General features: G+C 42.1%; 2 non-coding genes and 1 pseudogene across 2 annotated transcripts; 1 reads left to right on the forward strand and 2 right to left on the reverse strand.

Moving 5' to 3' along the window:
- Positions 1–4,300: 4,300 nt before the first annotated feature.
- LOC140308004 (U2 spliceosomal RNA) lies at positions 4,301–4,491 on the reverse strand. Its single transcript, XR_011916018.1, has one exon. It is a non-coding gene; the product is annotated as a U2 spliceosomal RNA (small nuclear RNA).
- Positions 4,492–9,462: 4,971 nt separating this feature from the next.
- On the forward strand, positions 9,463–9,639 carry LOC140308047 (U2 spliceosomal RNA; annotated as a pseudogene).
- Positions 9,640–24,045: 14,406 nt separating this feature from the next.
- On the reverse strand, positions 24,046–24,236 carry LOC140307950 (U2 spliceosomal RNA). Its single transcript, XR_011915968.1, has one exon. It is a non-coding gene; the product is annotated as a U2 spliceosomal RNA (small nuclear RNA).
- Positions 24,237–25,845: the final 1,609 nt, after the last annotated feature.

The following is a 25,845-nucleotide window of genomic DNA, read 5'->3' on the forward strand; positions in this document are numbered from 1 at the left end:
TTCACTAGAACCAAGTGAAAACTGCTTTGTCATATTTTTCAGCAAGTATGGTCGGACATTCACACCTACTCACAGCCGAACACCTCCGCTCCCGCATTTGATGGTGTATAGTCAGGCATTCTCACCATTTCTCATCAGGTTTTTGCAAATTATGATCTGACATTCACACCGGCTTTTGATGATGTATGGTTGGGCATTCGCACCTTTTTTTACCCATTTTTCAGGAATTATGGGTTGACATTCACACCTTCTTGCAGCTGAACACCTCCTCTCTCGCATATGATCATGTGCGGTTTGATATTCGAAAATTTTCTTTCATGTTTTTTAGCAATTATTGATGGACATTGAGACCTTCTTGCAGCTGAACACCTCTGCTCCCGCTTTTGATGGTGTATAGTCGGGCTTTCGAGCCTTTTCTTCCCCGGTTTTTACAAATTATGGTTGGACATTCAGACCTTCTTGCAGCCGAAAACCTCCGCTCCCTCTTTTGATCATACATTGTCGGATATTTGCACCTTTTCTTAAACGCTTTTTACAAAACATGGTCGGACTTTCACACCTTCTTGTAGCCGAACACATCCCTTCCCGCTATTGATTGTGTACAGTCGGGTATTTTAACCTTTTCTTACCCGCTTTTTACCAACTACGGTCGGACATTCACACCTTCTTATGGCGGAACACCTCCGCTCCCTCTTTTGATGGTGTATGTTCGGGCATTCGAACCTTTTCTTACCCGCTTTTTACAAACTATGCTCGGACATTCAAACCTTCTTGTAGCCGAACACATCCAGTCCTGCTTTTGATGATGTATGGTTGGGCATTCGCACCATTTTTTTTACCCATTTTTGAGGAATTATGGGTGGACATTCACACCTTCTTGCAGCTGAACACCTCCGCTCCCACTTATGATAATGTGCGGTTTGATATTCGAAAATTTTCTTTCATGTTTTCTAGCAATTATTGATGGACATTCAGACCTTCTTGCAGCTGAACCCCTCTGCACCCGCTTTTGATGGTGTATAGTCGGGCTTTCGAGCCTTTTCTTCCCCGGTTTTTACAAATTATGGTTGGACATTCAGACCTTCTTTTAGCCGAAAACCTCCGCTCCCTCTTTTGATCATACATTGTCGGGCATTCGCACCTTTTCTTACCCGCTATTTACAAAACATGGTCGGACTTTCACACCTTCTTGTAGCCGAACACATTCGCTCCCGCTATTGATTGTGTACAGTCGGGTATTTTAACCTTTTCTTACCCGCTTTTTACCAACTATGGTCGGACATTCACACCTTCTTATGGCGGAACACCTCCGCTCCCTCTTTTGATGGTGTATGTTCGGGCATTCGAACCTTTTCTTACCCGCTTTTTACAAACTATGTTCGGACATTCAAACCTTCTTGTAGCCGAACACATCCAGTCCTGCTTTTGATGATGTATGTTGGGCATTCGCACCTTTTTTTTTACCCATTTTTGAGGAATTATGGGTGGACATTCACACCTTGTTGCAGCTGAACACCTCCTCTCCCACTTATGATCATGTGCGGTTGGATATTCGAAAATTTTTTTTCATGTTTTCTAGCAATTATTGATGGACATTCAGACCTTCTTGCAGCTGAACCCCTCTGCACCCGCTTTTGATGGTGTATAGTCGGGCTTCCGAGCCTTTTCTTCCCCGGTTTTTACAAATTACGGTTGGACATTTAGACCTTCTTGCAGCCGAAAACCTCTGTTTCCTCTTTTGATCATACATTGTCCGGCATTCACACCTTTTCTTACCCGCTTTTTACAAACCATGGTCGGACTTTCACACCTTTTAGTAGCCAAACAACTCCGCTACCGCTATTGATTGTGTACAGTCGGGTATTTTAACCTTTTCTTACCCGCTTTTTACCAATTATGGTCGGACATTAGCACCTTCTTACAGCGGAACACCTCCGCTCCCTGTTTTGATCATTTATGGTCTGGCAATACTACCTTTTCTTACCCGTTTTTCAGTAATTATGGCTGGACATTCACAGCTTCTTGCAGCCGAACACCTCTTCTCCCGCTTTTGATGATGAATGGTCCGGCATTCTTACCTTTTCTAACACATTTTTCAGCAATTATTGTCGGTCATTCACACCTTTCTCATCAGCTTTTTGAAAATTATGATCTGACATTCACACCTACTTGCAGCCGAACACCTCGGCTTCCGCTTTTGTGATGGTGTATGTTCGGGCATTCGAACCTTTTCTTACCCACTTTTTACAAACTATGCTCGGACATTCACACCTTCTTGCAGCGAAACACCTCCGCTCCCTCTTTTGATTGTGTATGTTCGGGCATTCAAACCTTTTCTTACCCGCCTTTTACAAACTATGGTCGGACATTCAAACCTTCTTGTGGCCGAACACATCCACTTCTGCTTTTGATGATGTATAGTTGGGCATTCACACCTTTTCTTACCCATTTTTCAGTAATTATTGGTGGACATTCAGACCTTCTTGCAGCTGAACACCTCTGCTCCCGCTTTTGATGGTGTATAGTCGGGCTTTCGAGGCTTTTCTTCAACGGTGTTTACAAATTATGGTTGGAAATTCAGACCTTGCAGCCGAACACCTCCGCTCCCTCTTTTGATCATACATTGTCGGACATTCGCACCTTGTCTTACCCGCGTTTTACAAACCATGGTCGGACATTCACAGCTTCCTCTCCACCATACTTGTATGGTGGGATATTCACACCCACTTGCATCCGAAGACCTCCGCCCCCACTTTTGTTGATATTTAGTCGGTCATTCACACCTTACCCGTTTTCTTGCAGCCAAACACCTCTGATCTCGCTTTTGATGATGTAAGATTGGGCATTCAGACCTTGCTTTTCCTGCTTTTCACCAACTATAGACGGACATTCACACCTTCTTGCAGCCGAACACTTCCGCTCCACCTTTTAGGTTTCTATCACACCTTTTTTTCACCGCATTTTATAGATTATGGTTGGAAATTCTCAACCACTCATCCGAAGACCTCTCCTCCCGCTTTTGTTAATATATTTGAACTTTAGTCAGACATTCACACCTACTTGCAGCCGAACACCACCTCTCTAGCTTTTGATGATGTATGGTCCGGCATTCCTACCGTTTCTAACACATTTTTCAGCAATTATGGTAGGACATTCACACCTTCTTGCAGCTGAACACCTCTTCTCCCACTTATGATCATATGCAGATTGATTTTCGAAAATTTTCTTTCATGTTTTCTAGCAATTAATGATGGACATTTAGACCTTCTTGCAGCTGAACACCTCCGCTCCCGCTTTTGATCATACATTGTCAGGCATTCGAACCTTGTCTTACAAACTTTAGTCAAACATTCACACCTTTTTGCAGCCGAACACAGTTTTTTTCAGCCAATTTTGGGCATTCGAACCTTTTCATACCCACTTTTTACCAACTATGGTCGGACATTCAAACCTTCTTGTAGCCGAACACATCCAGTCCTGCTTTTGATGATGTATGTTCAGGCATTCGAACCTTTTCTTACCCGCTTTTTACAAACTATGCTCGGACATTCAAACCTTCTTGTAGCCGAACACATCCACTCCTGCTTTTGATGATGTATGGTTGGGCATTCGAACCTACTTGTTGCCCGCTTTTCATTAATTATGGGTGGACATTCACACCTTGTCGCAGCCAAACACCTCCGCTCCCTGTTTTGATCATGTATGGTTGGACATTCGCACCTTTTCTCACCCGCTTTTTGCAAACTATGGTCGGCCATTCACAGCTTCCTCTCCACCATACTTCTATGGTGGGATATTCACACCCACTTGCATCCGAAGACCTCCGCCCCCACTTTTGTTGATATTTAGTCGGTCATTCGCACCTTACCCACTTTTGGCAAACTATGGCCTTCTTGCAGCCAAAAACCTCTGATCTCGCTTTTGATGATGTAAGGTTGGGCATTCATACCTTGCTTCACCTGCTTTTCACCAAATATAGTCGGACATTCACACCTTCTTGCAGCCGAACACTTCCGCTCCACCTTTTAGTTTTCTATGGGGCATTCACACCTTTTTTTTCACCGCATTTTATAAAAACACCACAGGAACACCGTATTGAGGCTTTGTTCTGACCGCTCATTCGGTGTCGCGTTTCTTTCAAGCAATTCTCCTGGTTAGCCCGCACTCGGCTCGCTCCCAGAACTGTGTTAAAGTCTACTTCGCATTCACTCTCTTTCCTCAGCAGACTAAAAGAAAGTTTCATCTTGGGCTCCCTGAAACTTCCATCCTGCACCGCTGTTTGCTTTTTCACAAGAGCAGAGGAGAGCGCACCGTTCCCAGGGGCACTACAGTACCGGGTCGATGCTTGGAGTGAACGGAGCAAGCTCCTTTTTCAACTCCTATTGATACAAATCCATTTAATATGTAGTCCTCGCATAGAGGACACATCAGACATTAAACTAATAAGAACAGATACTACACTTGATCTTAGCCAAAAGGCCGAGAAGCGATAACTGTCCACTGGTTCACGTCCGAGGGCCCTTCCTGGCACAATGCGCACTTGTAGCGGTGTTCTTTTTATGGCCATAGTTTCACTTTGCACCTCCGCCCACCCGCTGCACTGAGCACTCTTCAGCCCTTTTAAATGGTATAACTTTACACTACCGCACGCTCCAGCGAGCACCATTCAAGCAACAACTTTGCACTCCAGCTTCGAACATTGGCACAGTCGCAACAAGTAAGGCGACTCTACTCAGAGAAGTCACTCTGCACAGTAACAAGATTTCTTTTGCACAGACAGAAAGGGCTTCATCCGCAAAGGTAAAGCCTGCCAAAAATAGAAACAACTCATTAGTGCTGCTCAACGTTGTACTTTGCAGTAAAAGAAAGAGCAAATCTAAAGATTCAGGAATCCGAGAATAAGCTTACTTCCATGAGTTCTTCACGATTTCGGATTTTGCTATAAAATGAATTCCTTCACTCAAACTAAATTAAAACTGCTAAACCGCTAATCTGTTACATGCAAGGCAGATGTCAAATTCACCGAAATAGGATCTAAGGGTATTTGGCCAATCGAGCTGTAGCAGCTTCGGTAAAAGAGTATAAGTTGAAGAGTTTGTGAATAAAGGTGTGCGCACACATAGTGAGTTGTAGGAAAATAGGCAGGGAGCAATGCCGGCTGGGGTATAGGTTCTTGTATGTTGTCTGACTGTTTGATTTGAATGTGTTGTGTAAGTGTCCTGTTGAATGTTACATGTTTGGGCTTTGACACGCTTCACTGTGGTTGTTAACTGTGTGGTGTGTCCTGAAATGTTATATGTTTGGGCTGTGTGACATGCTTAATGCTTTTCAGTAGCAACCCACTTATTCATATATAGCAACTGACAACATAAGAAGTCCGGACATACTTTGATAGTAGTTGTAGAAGTATCCTTATTGATAATAGATAAACTAATTCATAGTGATAGAACAGTAGATGAACAGGTGCCTGCACATGTCTCATGAAAATAAAATGGGTGTATGATTGCTGACGGCAGAGCAATACTGCCAAACTTATGAGTTCTTGTGGCAAACTTGATTCAGTGTCTTGACGTGTATACGCTGTTTCGCTGACTTGTCACAAGAAACAAAGTATGTTTGATAAGATCCGACCATTTTATTACGGGAGGATCAGTATGTATGGATTCTGATGTGACTGATAAACTCATTCGTATCTTAAGCATAATCTAATACGTGAGACAACGCCCTGGCACACAATCAAAAAAAAAAAAAGAGAGAGCGGTTTTGTGTCCCCACAGTCCATAATGTAGAAAAGAGAGAAAAAAGCCTTTCTGATTTGTTGTGTGTGCTCACAGTGCAGAGTGTAGAGAAAAGAGAGAAAAGAAAGCCGTTTTGGTGTCACGGGTGTTGTGACTTACACACACACATTTCTGAATTGAGAAAGGAAATTATTTTAGAGGAAGCACTAGAGTTTAGATCCCACATTTGTTGATAGGCATTCATTTAATTTTTCTTTTAATCAGTTTTAAAGTGAATACTAACTGAGAAATGAAAAAGGTGAAGAGTTTAGAAGCTTGGTTCAAGAGCAAAACTTGGTTTATGATCAGCTCAGTCTCTAAACAGAACAGCAAAGGGCTTCATCGAACATTTAAAAAAGATTCAGATTGTTAGAATATCCAGAATTTATAGGAATGGTGGTGATTACTCTTATTTTCTAGAATGGAAATAACTGCACCATGTCTGTTTTATGAATTTAAGGGGCTAAAAAGTTTTGTTCTCGTTTTTCTATGATTAACCGAATGTATGTGAGAGTCCAAACAGACAGAAGGGTTACGGCCGAGCGCTGGACCTTCCAAAAAAGATGAGACAGGCTGGACCCGTGCCATACTAGTTAAGGCCTGCCTGTGGATAACAGGTTCTTTAAACTCTCACACACACAAACTCACACACGTTCGCACACATACACCCATTCACACATACATTCTTGAACTTGCTGCAAGATTAAACCTTTGCATTAACTGACTCCAGCAACTCTGAGTCTCATTGAGAGACTTTTCTCAACAATTGGGTCCTCAAACCAGATCTCAACGTTTTTTCCGCTGTCCAGGGTCGGAGCTGAAACCGTGCACGGGGGAGTCCAGTACTCCTAATGAAAGACCCCCTGCTGAATTGCGGTAATTAGGGGCCAGTGTCCACTGAAAGGGGGAAAAAGGGACGAGATAGTACTTTTGAATCAATGGCCAGAAGCCATTGGCAGTGCAGGCATCAACAATAATGGTGTTATTTCACCCATTAACACTTAAGGTACCTCATGCAGTGGCTGTGATATGGTTACTTAACAAAATATCTTTACCAGACATCTCTCCTACATAACAGTTCTTCTTTCACAGCCACACCTTGTTGTCGAGAGATGTGCTACACTTAATCCATCCACACTGCTACCTACCCCACAGATGGAAAGCCAGAAATAACCATCAGTGTTTTACCCAGGCCAGACTTAACTGATATACGTTATGAAAATGCAGAAATAACTATATTTATTCAACAGATCAAGGAAAAAAACCCTGATGGCACAAATGCTACAGGATTTGCAGTAGTAACAGAAACTGAAGTTTTCTTAAAACAACCACTACCAAAAAATTACTCTGTTCAAGCAGTCGAATTGGTAGCTTTAACTGAAGCTTGTAAATTAAATAACAAAAAGGTTGTTAACGTTTACACTGACAGTCAGTATGCCTTCTCAACTGTACATGTGTTAACACAGCATTGGAAAAACAGGTATGTTGACATCCACAGCTAAATGTATAAACTACAAATATTTTAGCATTATTAGATGTTATTCAATTGCCATCTACAATAGACTCGTATGAATGACCGGAAGGAAAACCATACTGCCAAAGAATTTGTTTAAATATGCTGCAGTATTGAGCCACGGACCATGTCATGTCTCAACAGGAGGGATGGAAGCAATAATGAACCAGGTTTTTACAGCATATGGTTTTACTAATTATTAAAAACATTTTTTTAGAATAAATAAATGAATAAAGTTTTGTCTAGCAGGTCAAATATGTGCAAAATACATTCCACAGGGCAATCTAAGACCAAAACGAAGATAATTCCCTAAGCCAGTGTATCTTTTTCAACATATTTGTTTGGATTTCATTATTTCATTATTTTGTAGATTTCATTGAACTAAATTAATGTTAAGGGAAACGATTCTGCTCAGTGACAACAGAGGTTTTTACCAAATGGTCTGAAATATTTCCATGTGCACAAGCAGATGCACTCTCAGTAGCAAAATCACGCGTAAAATAACTCATTTCTAGATTTGAAATTCCTGAAAAGATCTTCAGTGATAATTTGACACACTTTGTAAACAATGTCATCTCACTGATGGCAAAGAACTTAAAATAGACCTTAGAAACCACTGTGATATAGAAGGTTTCGCTAACACATTGGAATTGTTTTACTATTTACATATGCATGTGCAGTGAAGAATTGCTTGCTGCTGATAAATGCAAAGAAGAACAGCTTACACATAAATGCTCACATATAGGCTGCTGAATGCAATGAAGACCTGCTTATCCAGTAAAGTTCAATGTCAATGTGTAATATTCAATTAGGATTTGCAAAACAGTGAAGTTAAACAATGAATGGGTCCATAGTCGGTATGAGAAGACTACAGGAATATTTACCTGGGTGTACGTTCAAACAGAGATGAGAAAATTGCGATAAATTATTGTTTGTTTGTTTGTTAGTATGTATATGAATGTTATGTGTATAAACTGTGTTGAGTTGTAGTTACTCAGTAGTGTCTCAGTGAAACAACCGACGGGGGAAGCCTTGCGTTGACAACAAAAGCAGTGTTTTACTGATCAGTCAAGTTGCTCCAGTGTACTCCATACAAACTGGTTGGCTACTGAAGGGATAGAAAATGGGGAATACTTGTTTTAAAGCAAACAAGGAATTAGATGGGAAAAATACATGTTTTAACGGGACCCAGACAATATTAAATACTCAGACAGATGGGAGAAGAAGTGTAGTTTTGTAGGAAATCACAAAATTATTACATAAAATGAGTGAAATCAATTGAAGAATGCCTTTCTGAAGAGCTGTTTACCACAGATGAGCAGCTTTGCGACCAAGCACATTGTAGATCGCTTTACTGCCAAAATGATCTAGTTTAATGGATTGGTTTAGACATTTATAACAGCATTTTAAGAACAAAGAGAGAAACAAAAAGGGACAACGCTTCATGGTGGAAGGTGATGTATAAATAACTGTGTATATGATGAAGGAGAGACCATTTGAGCAGCACAGCCATTTCGCAGCACAGGGACAGCAGTCCAAGTTAAAGGATCTCCCATGTGGTATCACCTGTCACACTGTGTCAAGGCATCAAAAGAAGAAAAAATCACCAAACTCAAGGACAAAGAGACGAAGACTCCGGTGAACGAAGAGAGAGGACTTACAAACCAGAAATACAAAAGGATGCTCGATATCAAGATCCAGAAGAAGAGGCTAACAATGCCACGAACACTTACGATGCTGGGAATGATGCCAGCAATGAACAGAGAAGAAGATTCAGTGTCATCAATCTGCAACACGTGCCTCTAATGAGGGGGTGAAATTAGAATCCTCAACGATTACAACGTCTCTGGGAACTGTGACAACAACAAGGTTTAAACCATTTTGATATATATTGTAACCTATTGGCTAAGGAATAGTGCTGAAAATGAGGTAAATCTAATCCACCACTGTCCTTGGTCTTCTGTAGGGTTTTTAAACTAATATGTGGTGGTTTGTTTTTCCACAGAAATTTGGAGATGCATGAATCTAGTGACTTAAACCAAGTAGCAGATGGTTTTATGGGGATCATTGAGAACAAATAGTTAACTTTTGGTAGTATCATCATTTTAATGGTTGTAACTCTCCCCATAAGTGATATAGGTAAGGACTTCCAACGAGAGAGATCGTCCTCTACTCTCTTTACTAATTGCACATAATCCATCTGTACTTATCAGTTTAATATGTGATATGTCTATGCAAGGACTACATATTAAATGGATTTTTATCAATAGGAGTTGAAAAAGGAGCTTGCTCCGTTCACTCCAAGCATCGACCCGGTACTGCAGTGCCGCTGGGAACGGTGCGCTCTCCTCTGCTCTTGTGAAAAAGCTAACAGCGGTGCAGGATGGAAGTTTCTTTTAGTCTGATGAGAAAAGAGAGTGAATGCGAAGTAGACTTTAACACGGCTCTGGGAGCGAGCCGAGTGCGGGCTAACCAGGAGAAATGCTTGAAAGAAACGCGACACCGAATGAGCGGTCAGAACAAAGCCTCAATACGGTGTTCCTGTGGTGTTTTTATAAAATGCGGTGAAAATAAAGGTGTGAATGCCCCATAGAAAACTAAAAGGTGGAGCGGAAGTGTTCGGCTGCAAGAAGGTGTGAATGTCCGACTATATTTGGTGAAAAGCAGGTGAAGCAAGGTCTGAATGCCCAACCTTACATCATCAAAAGCGAGATCAGAGGTTTTTGGCTGCAAGAAGGCCATAGTTTGCCAAAAGCGGGTAAGGTGCGAATGACCGACTAAATATCAACAAAAGTGGGGGCGGAGGTCTTCGGATGCAAGTGGGTGTGAATATCCCACCATACAAGTATGGTGGAGAGGAAGCTGTGAATGGCCGACCATAGTTTGCAAAAAGCGGGTGAGAAAAGGTGCGAATGTCCAACCATACATGATCGAAACAGGGTGTTTGGCTGCGACAAGGTGTGAATGTCCACCCATAATTAATGAAAAGCGGGCAACAAGTAGGTTCGAATGCCATACCATACATCATCAAAAGCAGGAGTGGATGTGTTCGGCTACAAGAAGGTTTGAATGTCCGAGCATAGTTTGTAAAAAGCGGGTAAGAAAAGGTTCGAATGCCCGAACATACACCATCAAAAGAGGGAGCGGAGGTGTTCCGCTGTAAGACGGTGTGAATGTCCGACCATAGTTGGTAAAAAGTGGGTATGAAAAGGTGCGAATGCCCAAATTCGGCTGCAAAAAACTGTGTTCGGCTGCAAAAAGGTGTGAATGTTCGACTAAAGTTTGTAAAAAGCGGGTAAGACAAGGTGCGAATGCCTGACAATGTATGATCAAAAGCGGGAGCGGAGGTGTTCAGCTGCAAGAAGGTCTAAATGTCCATAATTAATTGCTAGAAAACATGAAAGAAAATTTTCGAAAATCAATCCGCACATGATCATAAGTGGGAGAGGAGGTGTTCAGCTGCAAGAAGGTGTGAATATCCTACCATAATTGCTGAAAAATGTGTTAGAAACGGTAAGAATCCCGGACCATACCTCATCAAAAGCTAGAGAGGTGGTGTTCGGCTACAAGTAGGTGTGAATGTCTGACTAAAGTTCAAATATATTAACAAAAGCGGGAGGAGAGGTCTTCGGATGAGTGGTTGAGAATTTCCAACCATAATCTATAAAATGCGGTGAAAAAAAAGGTGTGATAGAAACCTAAAAGGTGGAGCGGAAGTGTTCGGCTGCAAGAAGGTGTGAATGTCCATCTATAGTTGGTGAAAAGCAGGAAAAGCAAGGTCTGAATGCCCAATCTTACATCATCAAAAGCTAGATCAGAGGTGTTTGGCGGCAAGAAAACGGGTATGGTGTGAATGACCGACTAAATATCAACAAAAGTGGGGGCGGAGATCTTCGGAGGCAAGTGGGTGTGAATATCCCACCATACAAGTATGGTGGAGAGGAAGCTGTGAATGGCTGACCATAGTTTGCAAAAAGCGGGTGAGAAAAGGTGCGAATGTCCAACCATACATGATCAAAAGAGGGAGCGGAGGTGTTTGGCTTTGACAAGGTGTGAATGTCCACCCATAATTAATGAAAAGCGGGCAACAAGTAGGTTCGAATGCCCAACCATACATCAACAAAAGCAGGAGTGGATGTGTTTGGCTACAAGAAGGTTTGAATGTCCGAGCATAGTTTGTAAAAAGCGGGTAAGAAAAGGTGCGAATGCCCGACAAAGTATGATCAAAAGAGGGAGTGGAGGTTTTCGGCTACAAGGTTTGAATGTACGACCATAGTTTGTAAAAAGCGGGTAAGAAAAGGTGCGAATGCCCGAACATACACCATCAAAAGAGGGAGCGGAGGTGTTACACTTGAAAGACGGTGTGAATGTCCGACCATAGTTGGTAAAAAGTGGGTAAGAAAAGGTTCGAATGCCCGAATATATACCATCAAAAGCGGAAGCGGAGGTGTTCGGCTGCAAGAAGGTGTGAACGTCCGACCAAAGTTTGTAAAAAGCAGTTAAGAAAAGGTTCGAATATCCAACCAAACATAATAAAAAGTGGGAGCAGAGCTTTTCGACTGCAAGTAGGTGTGAATATCCACCCATAATTCCTGAAAAATGGGTAAGAAAAGGTGCGAATGCCCAACCATACATCATCAAAAGAAGAAGTGGATGTGTTCTGCTACAAGAAGGTTTGAATGTCCGACCATAGTTTGTAAAAAGCGGGTAAGAAAAAGTTCGAATGCCCGAACATACACCATCAAAAGAGGGAGCGGAGGTGTTCCGCTGTAAGATGCTGCGAATGTCCGACCATAGTTGGTAAAAAGCGGGTAAGAAAAGGTTAAAAAACCCGACTGTACACAATCAATAGCGGGAGCGGAGTTGTTCGGCTACAAGAAGGTGTGAAAGTCCGACCATGGTTTGTAAAACGCGGGAAAGACAAGGTGTGAATGCCCGACAACGTATGATCAAAAGAGGGAGCGGAGGTGTTCGGCTGCAAGGTCTGAATTTCCAACCAATAATTACTGAAAAATGGGTAAGAAAAGGTGTGAATGCCCAACTATACATCATAAAAAGCAGAAGTGGATGTGTTCGGCCACAAGAAGGTTTGAATGTCCGACCATAGTTTGTAAAAAGCGGATAAGAAAAGGTTCGAATGCCCGAACATACACAATCAAAAGAGGGAACGGAGGGGTTTCGCTGCAAGAAGGTGTGAATGTCCGAGCATAGTTTGTAAAAAGTGGGTAAGAAAAGGTTCGAATGCCAAAATATACACCATCAAAAACGGAAGCCGAGGTGTTCGGCTGCAAGTAGGTGGGAATATCAGATCATAATTTGCAAAAAGCTGATGAGAAAGGTGTGAATGACCGACAATAATTACTGAAAAATGTGTTAGAAAAGGTAAGAATGCCGGACTATTCATCATCAAAAGCAGAGAAGAGGTGTTCGGATGCAAGAAGCTGTGAATGTCCAGCCATAATTACTCAAAAACGGGTAAGAAAAGGTAGTATTGCCAGACCATAAATGATCAAAACAGGGAGCGGAGGTGTTCCGCTGTAAGAAGAGGTGTGAATGTCCCACCATAATTGGTAAAAAGCGGGTAAGAAAAGGTTAAAATAACCGACTGTACACAATCAATAGCGGGAGCGGAGTTGTTTGGCTACTAAAAGGTGTGAAAGTCCGACCATGGTTTGTAAAAAGCGGGTAAGAAAAGTTGCGAATGCCGGACAATGTATGATCAAAAGAGGGAACGGAGGTTTTCGGCTGCAAGAAGGTCTAAATGTCCAACCATAATTTGTAAAAACCGGGGAAGAAAAGGCTCGGAAGCCCGACTACATCCATCAAAAGCGGGAGCGGAGGTGTTCAGCTGCAAGAAGGTCTGAATGTCCATCAATAATTGCTAGAAAACATGAAAAAAATTTTTCGAATATCCAACCGCACATGATCATAAGTGGGAGAGGAGGTGTTCAGCTGCAAGGTGTGAATGTCCACCCATAATTCCTCAAAAATGGGTAAAAAAAAAGGTGCGAATGGCCAACCATACATCATCAAAAGCAGGACTGGATGTGTTCGGCTACAAGAAGGTTTGAATGTCCGAGCATAGTTTGTAAAAAGCGGGTAAGAAAAGGTTCGAATGCCCGAACCTACACCATCAAAAGAGGGAGCGGAGGTGTTCCGCCATAAGAAGGTGTGAATGTCCAACCGTAGTTGGTAAAAAGCGGGTAAGAAAAGGTTAAAATACCCGACTGTACACAATCAATAGTGGGAAGGGATGTGTTCGGCTACAAGAAAGTGTGAAAGTCCAACCATGTTTTGTAAAAAGTGGTTAAGAAAAGGTGCGAATGCCCGACAATGTATGATCAAAAGAGGGAGCGGAGGTTTTCGGCTGCAAGAAGGTCTGAATGTCCAACCATAATTTGTAAAAACCGGGGAAGAAAAGGCTCGAAAGCCCGACTATACATCATCAAAAGCGGGAGCGGAGGTGTTCAGCTGCAAGAAGGTCTCAATGTCCATCAATAATTGCTAGAAAACATGAAAGAAAATTTTCGAATATCAAACCGCACATGATCATATGCGGGAGAGGAGGTGTTCAGCTGCAAGATGGTGTGAATGTCCACCCATAATTCCTGAAAAATGGGTAAAAAAAGGTGCGAATGCCCAACCATACAACATCAAAAGCAGGTGTGAATGTCAGATCATAATTTGCAAAAACCTGATGAGAAATGGTGAGAATGCCCGACTATACACCATCAAATGCGGGAGCGGAGGTGTTCGGCTGTGAGTAGGTGTGAATGTCCGACCATACTTGCTGAAAAATATGACAAAGCAGTTTTCACTTGGTTTGAGTGAAGGAATTCATTTTATATCAAAATCCGAAATTGTGTAGAACTCGTGGAAATAAGTTTATTCTCGGATTCCTAAAGGTTTAGTGTTGTTCTTTGGTATACTGCAAAGTAATACTTTCTATTTTGTTGAAACCGATTCAGACATGGATAAATATGAAGGACAAAGCAGTTTTAACTTGGTTTGAGTGAAGGAATTCATTTTATATCAAAATCCAAAATTGTGTAGAACTGGTGAAAAGAAGCTTATTCTCGGATTCCTAAAGGTTTAGTGTTGTTCTTTGGTATACTGCAAAGTAATACTTTCTATTTTGTTGAAACCCATTCAGACATGGATAAATATGAAGGACAAAGCAGTTTTAACTTGGTTTGAGTGAAGGAATTCATTTTATATCAAAATCCAAAATTGTGTAGAACTGGTGAAAAGAAGCTTATTCTCGGATTCCTAAAGGTTTAGTGTTGTTCTTTGGTATACTGCAAAGTAATACTTTCTTTTTTGTTGAAACATATTCAGACATGGATAAATATTAAGGACAAAGCAGTTTTAACTTGGTTTGAGTGAAGGAATTCATTTTATATCAAAATCCGAAATTGTGTAGAACTGGTGATAAGAAGCTTATTTTCGGATTCCTAAAGGTTTAGTGTTGTTCTTTGGTATACTGCAAAGTAATACTTTCTTTTTTGTTGAAACCTATTCAGACATGGATAAATATGAAGGACAAAAGCAGTTTTAACTTGGTTTGAGTGAACGAATTCATTTTATATCAAAATCTGAAATTGTGTAGAACTCGTCAATCGACGCTTATTCTCGGATTCCTGAAAAGGTTTAGAGTTGTTCTTTCCTATCCTGCAAAGTACAACGTTCTTTTTTGTTTAAAGCTATTTAGACATGAATAAATATGAAGGACAAAGCAGTTTTAACTTGGTTTGAGTGAAGGCATTCATTTTATATCAAAATCCGAAATTGTGTAGAACTCGTGAAAAGAAGATTATTCTCGGATTCCTAAAGGTTTATTGTTGTTCTTTCCTATCCTGCAAAGTACAACGTTCTTTTTTGTTTAAAGCTATTATGACATGGATAAATATGAAGGACAAAGCAGTTTTAACTTAATCGGTTTCAACAAAATAGAAAGTATTACTTTGCAGTATACCAAAGAACAACACTAAACCTTTAGGAATCCGAGAATAAACTTATTTCCACGAGTTCTACACAATTTCGGATTTTGATATAAAATGAATTCCTTCACTCAAACCAAGTTAAAACTGCTTTTTCCTTGATATTTATCCATGTCTGAATCGGTTTCAACAAAATAAAAAGTATTACTTTGCAGTATACCAAAGAACAACACTAAACCTTTAGGAATCCGAGAATAAACTTATTTCCACGAGTTCTACACAATTTCGGATTTCTATATAAAATGAAATCCTTCACTCAAACAAAGTGAAAACTGCTTTGTCATATTTTTCAGCAAGTATGGTTGGACATTCACACCTACTCACAGCCGAACACCTCCGCTCCCGCATTTGATGGTGTATAGGGCATTCTCACCATTTCTCATCAGGTTTTTGCAAATTATGATCTGATATTCACACCTGCTTTTGATGATGTATGGTTGGGCATTCGCACCTTTTTTTACCCATTTTTCAGGAATTATGGGTGGACATTCACACCTTCTTGCAGCTGAACACCTCTTCTCCCGCATATGATCATGTGCGGTTTGATATTCGAAAATTTTCTTTCATGTTTTTTAGCAATTATTGATGGACATTGAGACCTTCTTGCAGCTGAACACCTCTGCTCCCACTTTTGATGGTGTATAGTCGGGCTTCCGAGCCTTTTCTTCCCCGGTTTTTACAAATTATGGTTGGACATTCAGACCTTCTTGCAGCCGAAAACCTCCGCTCCCTCCTTTGATCATACATTGTCGGGCATTCACACCTTTTCTTAACCGCTTTTTACAAAACATGGTCGGACTTTCACACCTTCTTGTAGCCGAACACATCCCTTCCCGCTATTGATTGTGTACAGACGGCCATTTTAACCTTTTCTTACCCGCTTTTTACCAACTACGGTCGGACATTCACACCTTCTTATGGCCGAACACCTCCGCTCCCTCTTTTGATGGTGTATGTTCGGGCATTCGAACCTTTTCTTACCCGCTTTTAACAAACTATGCTCGGACATTCAAACCTTGTAGCCGAACACATCCAGTCCTGCTTTTGATGATGTATGGTTGGGCATTCGCACCTTTTTTTTTACCTATTTTTGAGGAATTATGGGTGGACATTCACACCTTCTTGCAGCTAAACACCTCCGCTCCCACTTATGATCATGTGCGGTTTGATATTCGAAAATTTTCTTTCATGTTTTCTAGCAATTATTGATGGACATTCAGACCTTCTTGCAGCTGAACCCCTCTGCACCCGCTTTTGATGGTGTATAGTCGGGCTTTCGAGCCTTTTCTTCCCCGGTTTTTACAAATTATGGTTGGACATTCACACCTTCTTTTAGCCGAAAACCTCCGCTCCCTCTTTTGATCATACATTGTCGGGCATTCGCACCTTTTCTTACCCGCTATTTACAAAACATGGTTGGACTTTCACACCTTCTTGTAGCCGAACACATTCGCTCCCGCTATTGATTGTGTACAGTCGGGTATTTTAACCTTTTCTTACCCACTTTTTAGCAACTACGGTCGGACATTCACACCTTCTTATGGCGGAACACCTCCGCTCCCTCTTTTGATGGTGTATGTTTGGGCATTCAAACCTTTTCTTACCCGCTTTTTACAAACTATGGTCGGACATTCAAACCTTCTTGTAGCCGAACACATCCAGTTCTGCTTTTGAGGATGTATGGTCGGACTTTCACACCTTTTAGTAGCCAAACAACTCCGCTCCCGCTATTGATTGTGTCAGTCGGGTATTTTAACCTTTTCTTACCCGCTTTTTACCAATTATGGTTGGACATTCACACCTTCTTACAGCGGAACACCTCCGCTCCCTGTTTTGATCATTTATGGTCTGGCAATACTACCTTTTCTTACCCGTTTTTGAGTAATTATGGCTGGACATTCACAGCTTCTTGCATCCGAACACCTCTTCTCTGCTTTTGATGATGAATAGTCGGGCATTCTTACCTTTTCTAACACATTTTTCAGTAATTATTGTCGGTCATTCACACCTTTCTCATCAGCTTTTTGCAAATTATGATCTGACATTCCCACCTACTTGCAGCCGAACACCTCGGCTTCCGTTTTTGATGGTGTATATTTTGGCATTCGAATCTTTTCTTACCCACTTTTTACAAACTATGCTCGGACATTCACACCTTCTTTCAGCGAAACCCCTCCGTTCCCTCTTTTGATTGTGTATGTTCGGGCATTCAAACCTTTTCTTATCCGCTTTTTACAAACTATGGTCGGACATTCAAACCTTCTTGTGGCCGAACACATCCACTTCTGCTTTTTATGATGTATAGTTGGGCATTCACACCTTTTCTTACCCATTTTTCAGTAATTATTGGTTGGAAATTCAGACCTTGCAGCCGAACACCTCCGCTCCCTCTTTTGATCATACATTGTCGGGCATTCGCACCTTGTCTTACCCGCGTTTTACAAACCATGGTCGGACTTTCACACCTTCTTGTAGCCGAACAACTCCGCTCCCGCTATTGATTGTGTAGAGTCGGGTATTTTAACCTTTTCTTACCCGCTTTTTACCAATTATGGTCGGACTTTCACACCGTCTTACAGCGGAACACCTCCGCTCCCTCTTTTGATGGTGTATGTTCGGGCATTCGAACTTTTTCTTACCCACTTTTTACAAACTATGGTCGGACATTCAAACCTTCTTGTAGCAGAACACATCCACTTCTTCTTTTGATGATGTATGGTTGGGCATTCGCACCTTTTCTTACCCATTTTTCAGGAATTATGGGTGGACATTCACACCTACTTGCAGTCGAACAGCTCTGCTCCCACTTTTGATTATGTTTGGTTGGATATTCGAACCTTTTTTAACTGCTTTTTACAAACTTTGGTCGTACGTTCACACTTTCTTGCAGCCGAACACCTCCGTTTCCGCTTTTGATGGTATATATTCGGGCATTCGAACCTTTTCTTACCCGCTTTTTACCAACTATGGTCGGACATTCGCACCATCTTACAGCGGAACACCTCCGCTCCCTCTTTTGATCATACATTGTCGGGCATTCGCACCTTTTCTTACCCGCTTTTTACAAACTATGCTCGGACATTCAAACCTTCTTGTAGCCAAACACATCCACTCCTGCTTTTGGTGATGTATGGTTGGGCATTCGAACCTACTTGTTGCCCGCTTTTCATTAATTATGGGTGGACATTCACACCTATTTGCAGCCGAACACCTCGGCTTCCGCTTTTGATGGTGTGTATTTTTGCATTCGAACCTTTTCTTAACCGCTTTTTACAAACCATGGTCGGACTTTCACACCTTCTTTTAGCCGAACAACTCCGCTCCCGCTATTGATTGTGTAGAGTCGGGTATTTTAACCTTTTCTTACCCGCTTTTTACCAACTATGGTCGGACATTCACACCTTCTTACAGCGGAAAACCTCCGCTCCCTCTTTTGATGCTGTATGTTCTGGCATTCGAACCTTTTCTTACCCACTTTTTACAAACTATGCTCGGACATTCACACCTTCTTGCAGCGAAACACCTCCGCTCCCTCTTTTGATTGTGTATGTTCGGGCATTCAAACCTTTTCTTACCCGCCTTTTACAAACTATGGTCGGACATTCAAACCTTCTTGTGGCCGAACACATCCACTTCTGCTTGTGATGATGTATAGTTGGGCATTCACACCTTTTCTTACCCATTTCTCAGTAATTATTGGTGGACATTCAGACCTTCTTGCAGCTGAACACCTCTGCTCCCGCTTTTGATGGTGTATAGTCGGGCTTTCGAGGCTTTTCTTCAACGGTGTTTACAAATTATGGTTGGAAATTCAGACCTTGCAGCCGAACACCTCCGCTCCCTCTTTTGATCATACATTGTCGGGCATTCGCACCTTGTCTTACCCGCGTTTTACAAACCATGGTCGGACTTTCACACCTTCTTGTAGCCGAACAACTCCGCTCCCGCTATTGATTGTGTACAGTCGGGTATTTTAACCTTTTCTTACCCGCTTTTTACCAATTATGGTCGGACATTCACACCGTCTTACAGCGGAACACCTCCGCTCCCAATTTTGATGGTGTATGTTCGAGCATTCGAACTTTTTCTTACCCACTTTTTACAAGCTATGGTCGGACATTCAAACCTTCTTGTAGCAGAACACATCCACTTCTTCTTTTGATGATGTATGGTTGGGCATTCGCACCTTTTCTTACCCATTTTTCAGGAATTATGGGTGGAAATTCACACCTACTTGCAGTCGAACAGCTCTGCTCCCACTTTTGATTATGTTTGGTTGGATATTCGAACCTTTTCTTAACTGCTTTTTACAAACTTTGGTCGGACGTTCACACCTTCTTGCAGCCGAACACCTCCGCTTCCGCTTATGATGGTATATATTCGGGCATTCGAACCTTTTCTTACCCGCTTTTTACCAACTATGGTCGGACATTCGCACCATCTTACAGCGGAACACCTCCGCTCCCTCTTTTGATGGTGTATTTTCGGGCATTCGCACCTTTTCTTACCTGCTTTTTACAAACTATGGTTGGACATTCAAACCTTCTTGTAGCCGAAAACCTCCACTCCCTCTTTTGATCATACATTGTCGGGCATTCGCACCTTTTCTTACCCGCTTTTTACAAACTATGCTCGGACATTCAAACCTTCTTGTAGCCAAACACATCCACTCCTGCTTTTGTTGATGTATGGTTGGGCATTCGAACCTACTTGTTGCCCGCTTTTCATTAATTATGGGTGGACATTCAGACCTACTTGCAGCCGAACACCTCGGCTTCCGCTTTTGATGGTGTATATTTTTGCATTCGAACCTTTTCTTACCCGCTTTTTACAAACCATGGTTGGACTTTCACACCTTCTTTTAGCCGAACAACTCCGCTCCCGCTATTGATTGTGTAGAGTCGGGTATTTTAACCTTTTCTTACCCGCTTTTTACCAACTATGGTTGGACATTCACACCTTCTAACAGCGGAACACCTCCGCTCCCTCTTTTGATGGTGTATGTTCGGGCATTCGAACCTTTTCTTACCCGCTTTTTACAAACTATGCTCGGACATTCACACCTTCTTGCAGCGAAACACCTCCGCTCCCTCTTTTGATTGTGTATGTTCGGGCATTCAAACCTTTTCTTACCCGCCTTTTACAAACTATGGTCGGACATTCAAACCTTCTTGTGGCCGAACACATCCACTTCTGCTTTTGATGATGTATAGTTGGGCATTCACACCTTTTCTTACCCGCCTTTTACAAACTATGGTCGGACATTCAAACCTTCTTGTGGCCGAACACATCCACTTCTGCTTGTGATGATGTATAGTTGGGCATTCACACCTTTTCTTACCCATTTCTCAGTAATTATTGGTGGACATTCAGACCTTCTTGCAGCTGAACACCTCTGCTCCCGCTTTTGATGGTGTATAGTCGGGCTTTCGAGGCTTTTCTTCAACGGTGTTTACAAATTATGGTTGGAAATTCAGACCTTGCAGCCGAACACCTCCGCTCCCTCTTTTGATCATACATTGTCGGGCATTCGCACCTTGTCTTACCCGCGTTTTACAAACCATGGTCGGACTTTCACACCTTCTTGTAGCCGAACAACTCCGCTCCCGCTATTGATTGTGTACAGTCGGGTATTTTAACCTTTTCTTACCCGCTTTTTACCAATTATGGTCGGACATTCACACCGTCTTACAGCGGAACACCTCCGCTCCCAATTTTGATGGTGTATGTTCGAGCATTCGAACTTTTTCTTACCCACTTTTTACAAGCTATGGTCGGACATTCAAACCTTCTTGTAGCAGAACACATCCACTTCTTCTTTTGATGATGTATGGTTGGGCATTCGCACCTTTTCTTACCCATTTTTCAGGAATTATGGGTGGAAATTCACACCTACTTGCAGTCGAACAGCTCTGCTCCCACTTTTGATTATGTTTGGTTGGATATTCGAACCTTTTCTTAACTGCTTTTTACAAACTTTGGTCGGACGTTCACACCTTCTTGCAGCCGAACACCTCCGCTTCCGCTTATGATGGTATATATTCGGGCATTCGCACCTTTTCTTACCCGCTTTTTACCAACTATGGTCGGACATTCGCACCATCTTACAGCGGAACACCTCCGCTCCCTCTTTTGATGGTGTATTTTCGGGCATTCGCACCTTTTCTTACCTGCTTTTTACAAACTATGGTTGGACATTCAAACCTTCTTGTAGCCGAAAACCTCCACTCCCTCTTTTGATCATACATTGTCGGGCATTCGCACCTTTTCTTACCCGCTTTTTACAAACTATGCTCGGACATTTAAACCTTCTTGTAGCCAAACACATCCACTCCTGCTTTTGTTGATGTATGGTTGGGCATTCGAACCTACTTGTTGCCCGCTTTTCATTAATTATGGGTGGACATTCAGACCTACTTGCAGCCGAACACCTCGGCTTCCGCTTTTGATGGTGTATATTTTTGCATTCGAACCTTTTCTTACCCGCTTTTTACAAACCATGGTCGGACTTTCACACCTTCTTTTAGCCGAACAACTCCGCTCCCGCTATTGATTGTGTAGAGTCGGGTATTTTAACCTTTTCTTACCCGCTTTTTACCAACTATGGTTGGACATTCACACCTTCTTACAGCGGAACACCTCCGCTCCCTCTTTTGATGGTGTATGTTCGGGCATTCGAACCTTTTCTTACCCTTTTTTTACAAACTATGCTCGGACATTCACACCTTCTTGCAGCGAAACACCTCCGCTCCCTCTTTTGATTGTGTATGTTCGGGCATTCAAACCTTTTCTTACCCGCCTTTTACAAACTATGGTCGGACATTCAAACCTTCTTGTGGCCGAACACATCCACTTCTGCTTTTGATGATGTATAGTTGGGCATTCACACCTCTTCTTACCCATTTTTCAGTAATTATTGGTGGACATTCAGACCTTCTTGCAGCTGAACACCTCTGCTCCCGCTTTTGATGGTGTATAGTCGGGCTTTCGAGGCTTTTCTTCAACGGTGTTTACAAATTATGGTTGGAAATTCAGACCTTGCAGCCGAACACCTCCGCTCCCTCTTTTGATCATACATTGTCGGACATTCGCACCTTGTCTTACCCGCGTTTTACAAACCATGGTCGGACATTCACAGCTTCCTCTCCACCATACTTGTATGGTGGGATATTCACACCCACTTGCATCCGAAGACCTCCGCCCCCACTTTTGTTGATATTTAGTTGGTCATTCACACCTTACCCGTTTTCTTGCAGCCAAACACCTCTGATCTCGCTTTTGATGATGTAAGATTGGGCATTCAGACCTGGCTTTTCCTGCTTTTCACCAACTATAGACGGACATTCACACCTTCTTGCAGCCGAACACTTCCGCTCCACCTTTTAGGTTTCTATCACACCTTTTTTTTCACCGCATTTTATAGATTATGGTTGGAAATTCTCAACCACTCATCCGAAGACCTCTCCTCCCGCTTTTGTTAATATATTTGAACTTTAGTCAGACATTCACACCTACTTGCAGCCGAACACCACCTCTCTAGCTTTTGATGATGTATGGTCCGGCATTCTTACCGTTTCTAACACATTTTTCAGCAATTATGGTAGGACATTCACACCTTCTTGCAGCTGAACACCTCCTCTCCCACTTATGATCATGTGCAGATTGATTTTCGAAAATTTTCTTTCATGTTTTCTAGCAATTAATGATGGACATTTAGACCTTCTTGCAGCTGAACACCTCCGCTCCCGCTTTTGATCATACATTGTCAGGCATTCGAACCTTGTCTTACAAACTTTAGTCAAACATTCACACCTTTTTGCAGCCGAACACAGTTTTTTTCAGCCGAACTTGGGCATTCGAACCTTTTCATACCCACTTTTTATCAACTATGGTCGGACATTCAAACCTTCTTGTAGCCGAACACATCCAGTCCTGCTTTTGATGATGTATGTTCAGGCATTCGAACCTTTTCTTACCAGCTTTTTACAAACTATGCTCGGACATTCAAACCTTCTTGTAGCCGAACACATCCACTCCTGCTTTTGATGATGTATGGTTGGGCATTCGAACCTACTTGTTGCCCGCTTTTCATTAATTATGGGTGGACATTCACACCTTGTCGCAGCCAAACACCTCCGCTCCCTGTTTTGATCATGTATGGTTGGACATTCGCACCTTTTCTCACCCGCTTTTTGCAAACTATGGTCGGCCATTCACAGCTTCCTCTCCACCATACTTCTATGGTGGGATATTCACACCCACTTGCATCCGAAGACCTCCGCCCCCACTTTTGTTGATATTTAGTCGGTCATTCGCACCTTACCCACTTTTGGCAAACTATGGCCTTCTTGCAGCCAAAAACCTCTGATCTCGCTTTTGATGATGTAAGGTTGGGCATTCATACCTTGCTTCACCTGCTTTTCACCAAATATAGTCGGACATTCACACCTTCTTGCAGCCGAACACTTCCGCTCCACCTTTTAGTTTTCTATGGGGCATTCACACCTTTTTTTTCACCGCATTTTATAAAAACACCACAGGAACACCGTATTGAGGCTTTGTTCTGACCGCTCATTCGGTGTCGCGTTTCTTTCAAGCAATTCGCCTGGTTAGCCCGCACTCGGCTCGCTCCCAGAGCCGTGTTAAAGTCTACTTCGCATTCACTCTCTTTTCTCAGCAGACTAAAAGAAAGTTTCATCTTGGGCTCCCTGAAACTTCCATCCTGCACCGCTGTTTGCTTTTTCACAAGAGCAGAGGAGAGCGCACCGTTCCCAGGGGCACTGCAGTACCGGGTCGATGCTTGGAGTGAACGGAGCAAGCTCCTTTTTCAACTCCTATTGATACAAATCCATTTAATATGTAGTCCTCGCATAGAGGACACATCAGACATTAAACTGATAAGAACAGATACTACACTTGATCTTAGCCAAAAGGCCGAGAAGCGATAACTGTCCACTGGTTCACGTCCGAGGGCCCTTCCTGGCACAATGCGCACTTGTAGCGGTGTTCTTTTTATGGCCATAGTGTCACTTTGCACCTCCGCCCACCCGCTGCACTGAGCACTCTTCAGCCCTTTTAAATGGTATAACTTTACACTACCGCACGCTCCAGCGAGCACCATTCAAGCAACAACTTTGCACTCCAGCTTCGAACATTGGCACAGTCGCAACAAGTAAGGCGACTCTACTCAGAGAAGTCACTCTGCACAGTAACAAGATTTCTTTTGCACAGACAGAAAGGGCTTCATCCGCAAAGGTAAAGCCTGCCAAAAATAGAAACAACTCATTAGTGCTGCTCAACGTTGTACTTTGCAGTAAAAGAAAGAGCAAATCTAAAGATTCAGGAATCCGAGAATAAGCTTACTTCCATGAGTTCTTCACGATTTCGGATTTTGCTATAAAATGAATTCCTTCACTCAAACTAAATTAAAACTGCTAAACCGCTAATCTGTTACATGCAAGGCAGATGTCAAATTCACCGAAATAGGATCTAAGGGTATTTGGCCAATCGAGCTGTAGCAGCTTCGGTAAAAGAGTATAAGTTGAAGAGTTTGTGAATAAAGGTGTGCGCACACATAGTGAGTTGTAGGAAAATAGGCAGGGAGCAATGCCGGCTGGGGTATAGGTTCTTGTATGTTGTCTGACTGTTTGATTTGAGTGTGTTGTGTAAGTGTCCTGTTGAATGTTACATGTTTGGGCTTTGACACGCTTCACTGTGGTTGTTAACTGTGTGGTGTGTCCTGAAATGTTATATGTTTGGGCTGTGTGACATGCTTAATGCTTTTCAGTAGCAACCCACTTATTCATATATAGCAACTGACAACATAAGAAGTCCGGACATACTTTGATAGTAGTTGTAGAAGTATCCTTATTGATAATAGATAAACTAATTCATAGTGATAGAACAGTAGATGAACAGGTGCCTGCACATGTCTCATGAAAATAAAATGGGTGTATGATTGCTGACGGCAGAGCAATACTGCCAAACTTATGAGTTCTTGTGGCAAACTTGATTCAGTGTCTTGACGTGTATACGCTGTTTCGCTGACTTGTCACAAGAAACAAAGTGTGTTTGATAAGATCCGACCATTTTATTACGGGAGGATCAGTATATATGGATTCTGATGTGACTGATAAACTCATTCGTATCTTAAGCATAATCTAATACGTGAGACAACGCCCTGGCACACAATCAAAAAAAAAAAAAGAGAGAGCGGTTTTGTGTCCCCACAGTCCATAATGTAGAAAAGAGAGAAAAAAGCCTTTCTGATTTGTTGTGTGTGCTCACAGTGCAGAGTGTAGAGAAAAGAGAGAAAAGAAAGCCGTTTTGGTGTCACGGGTGTTGTGACTTACACACACACATTTCTGAATTGAGAAAGGAAATTATTTTAGAGGAAGCACTAGAGTTTAGATCCCACATTTGTTGATAGGCATTCATTTAATTTTTCTTTTAATCAGTTTTAAAGTGAATACTAACTGAGAAATGAAAAAGGTGAAGAGTTTAGAAGCTTGGTTCAAGAGCAAAACTTGGTTTATGATCAGCTGAGTCTCTAAAC

The sequence above is a fragment of the Leuresthes tenuis genome, unplaced genomic scaffold, assembly GCF_036924035.1.
Source record: "Leuresthes tenuis unplaced genomic scaffold, fLeuTen1.0.hap1 SCAF_5, whole genome shotgun sequence".
Lineage (NCBI taxonomy): Eukaryota > Metazoa > Chordata > Actinopteri > Atheriniformes > Atherinopsidae > Leuresthes > Leuresthes tenuis.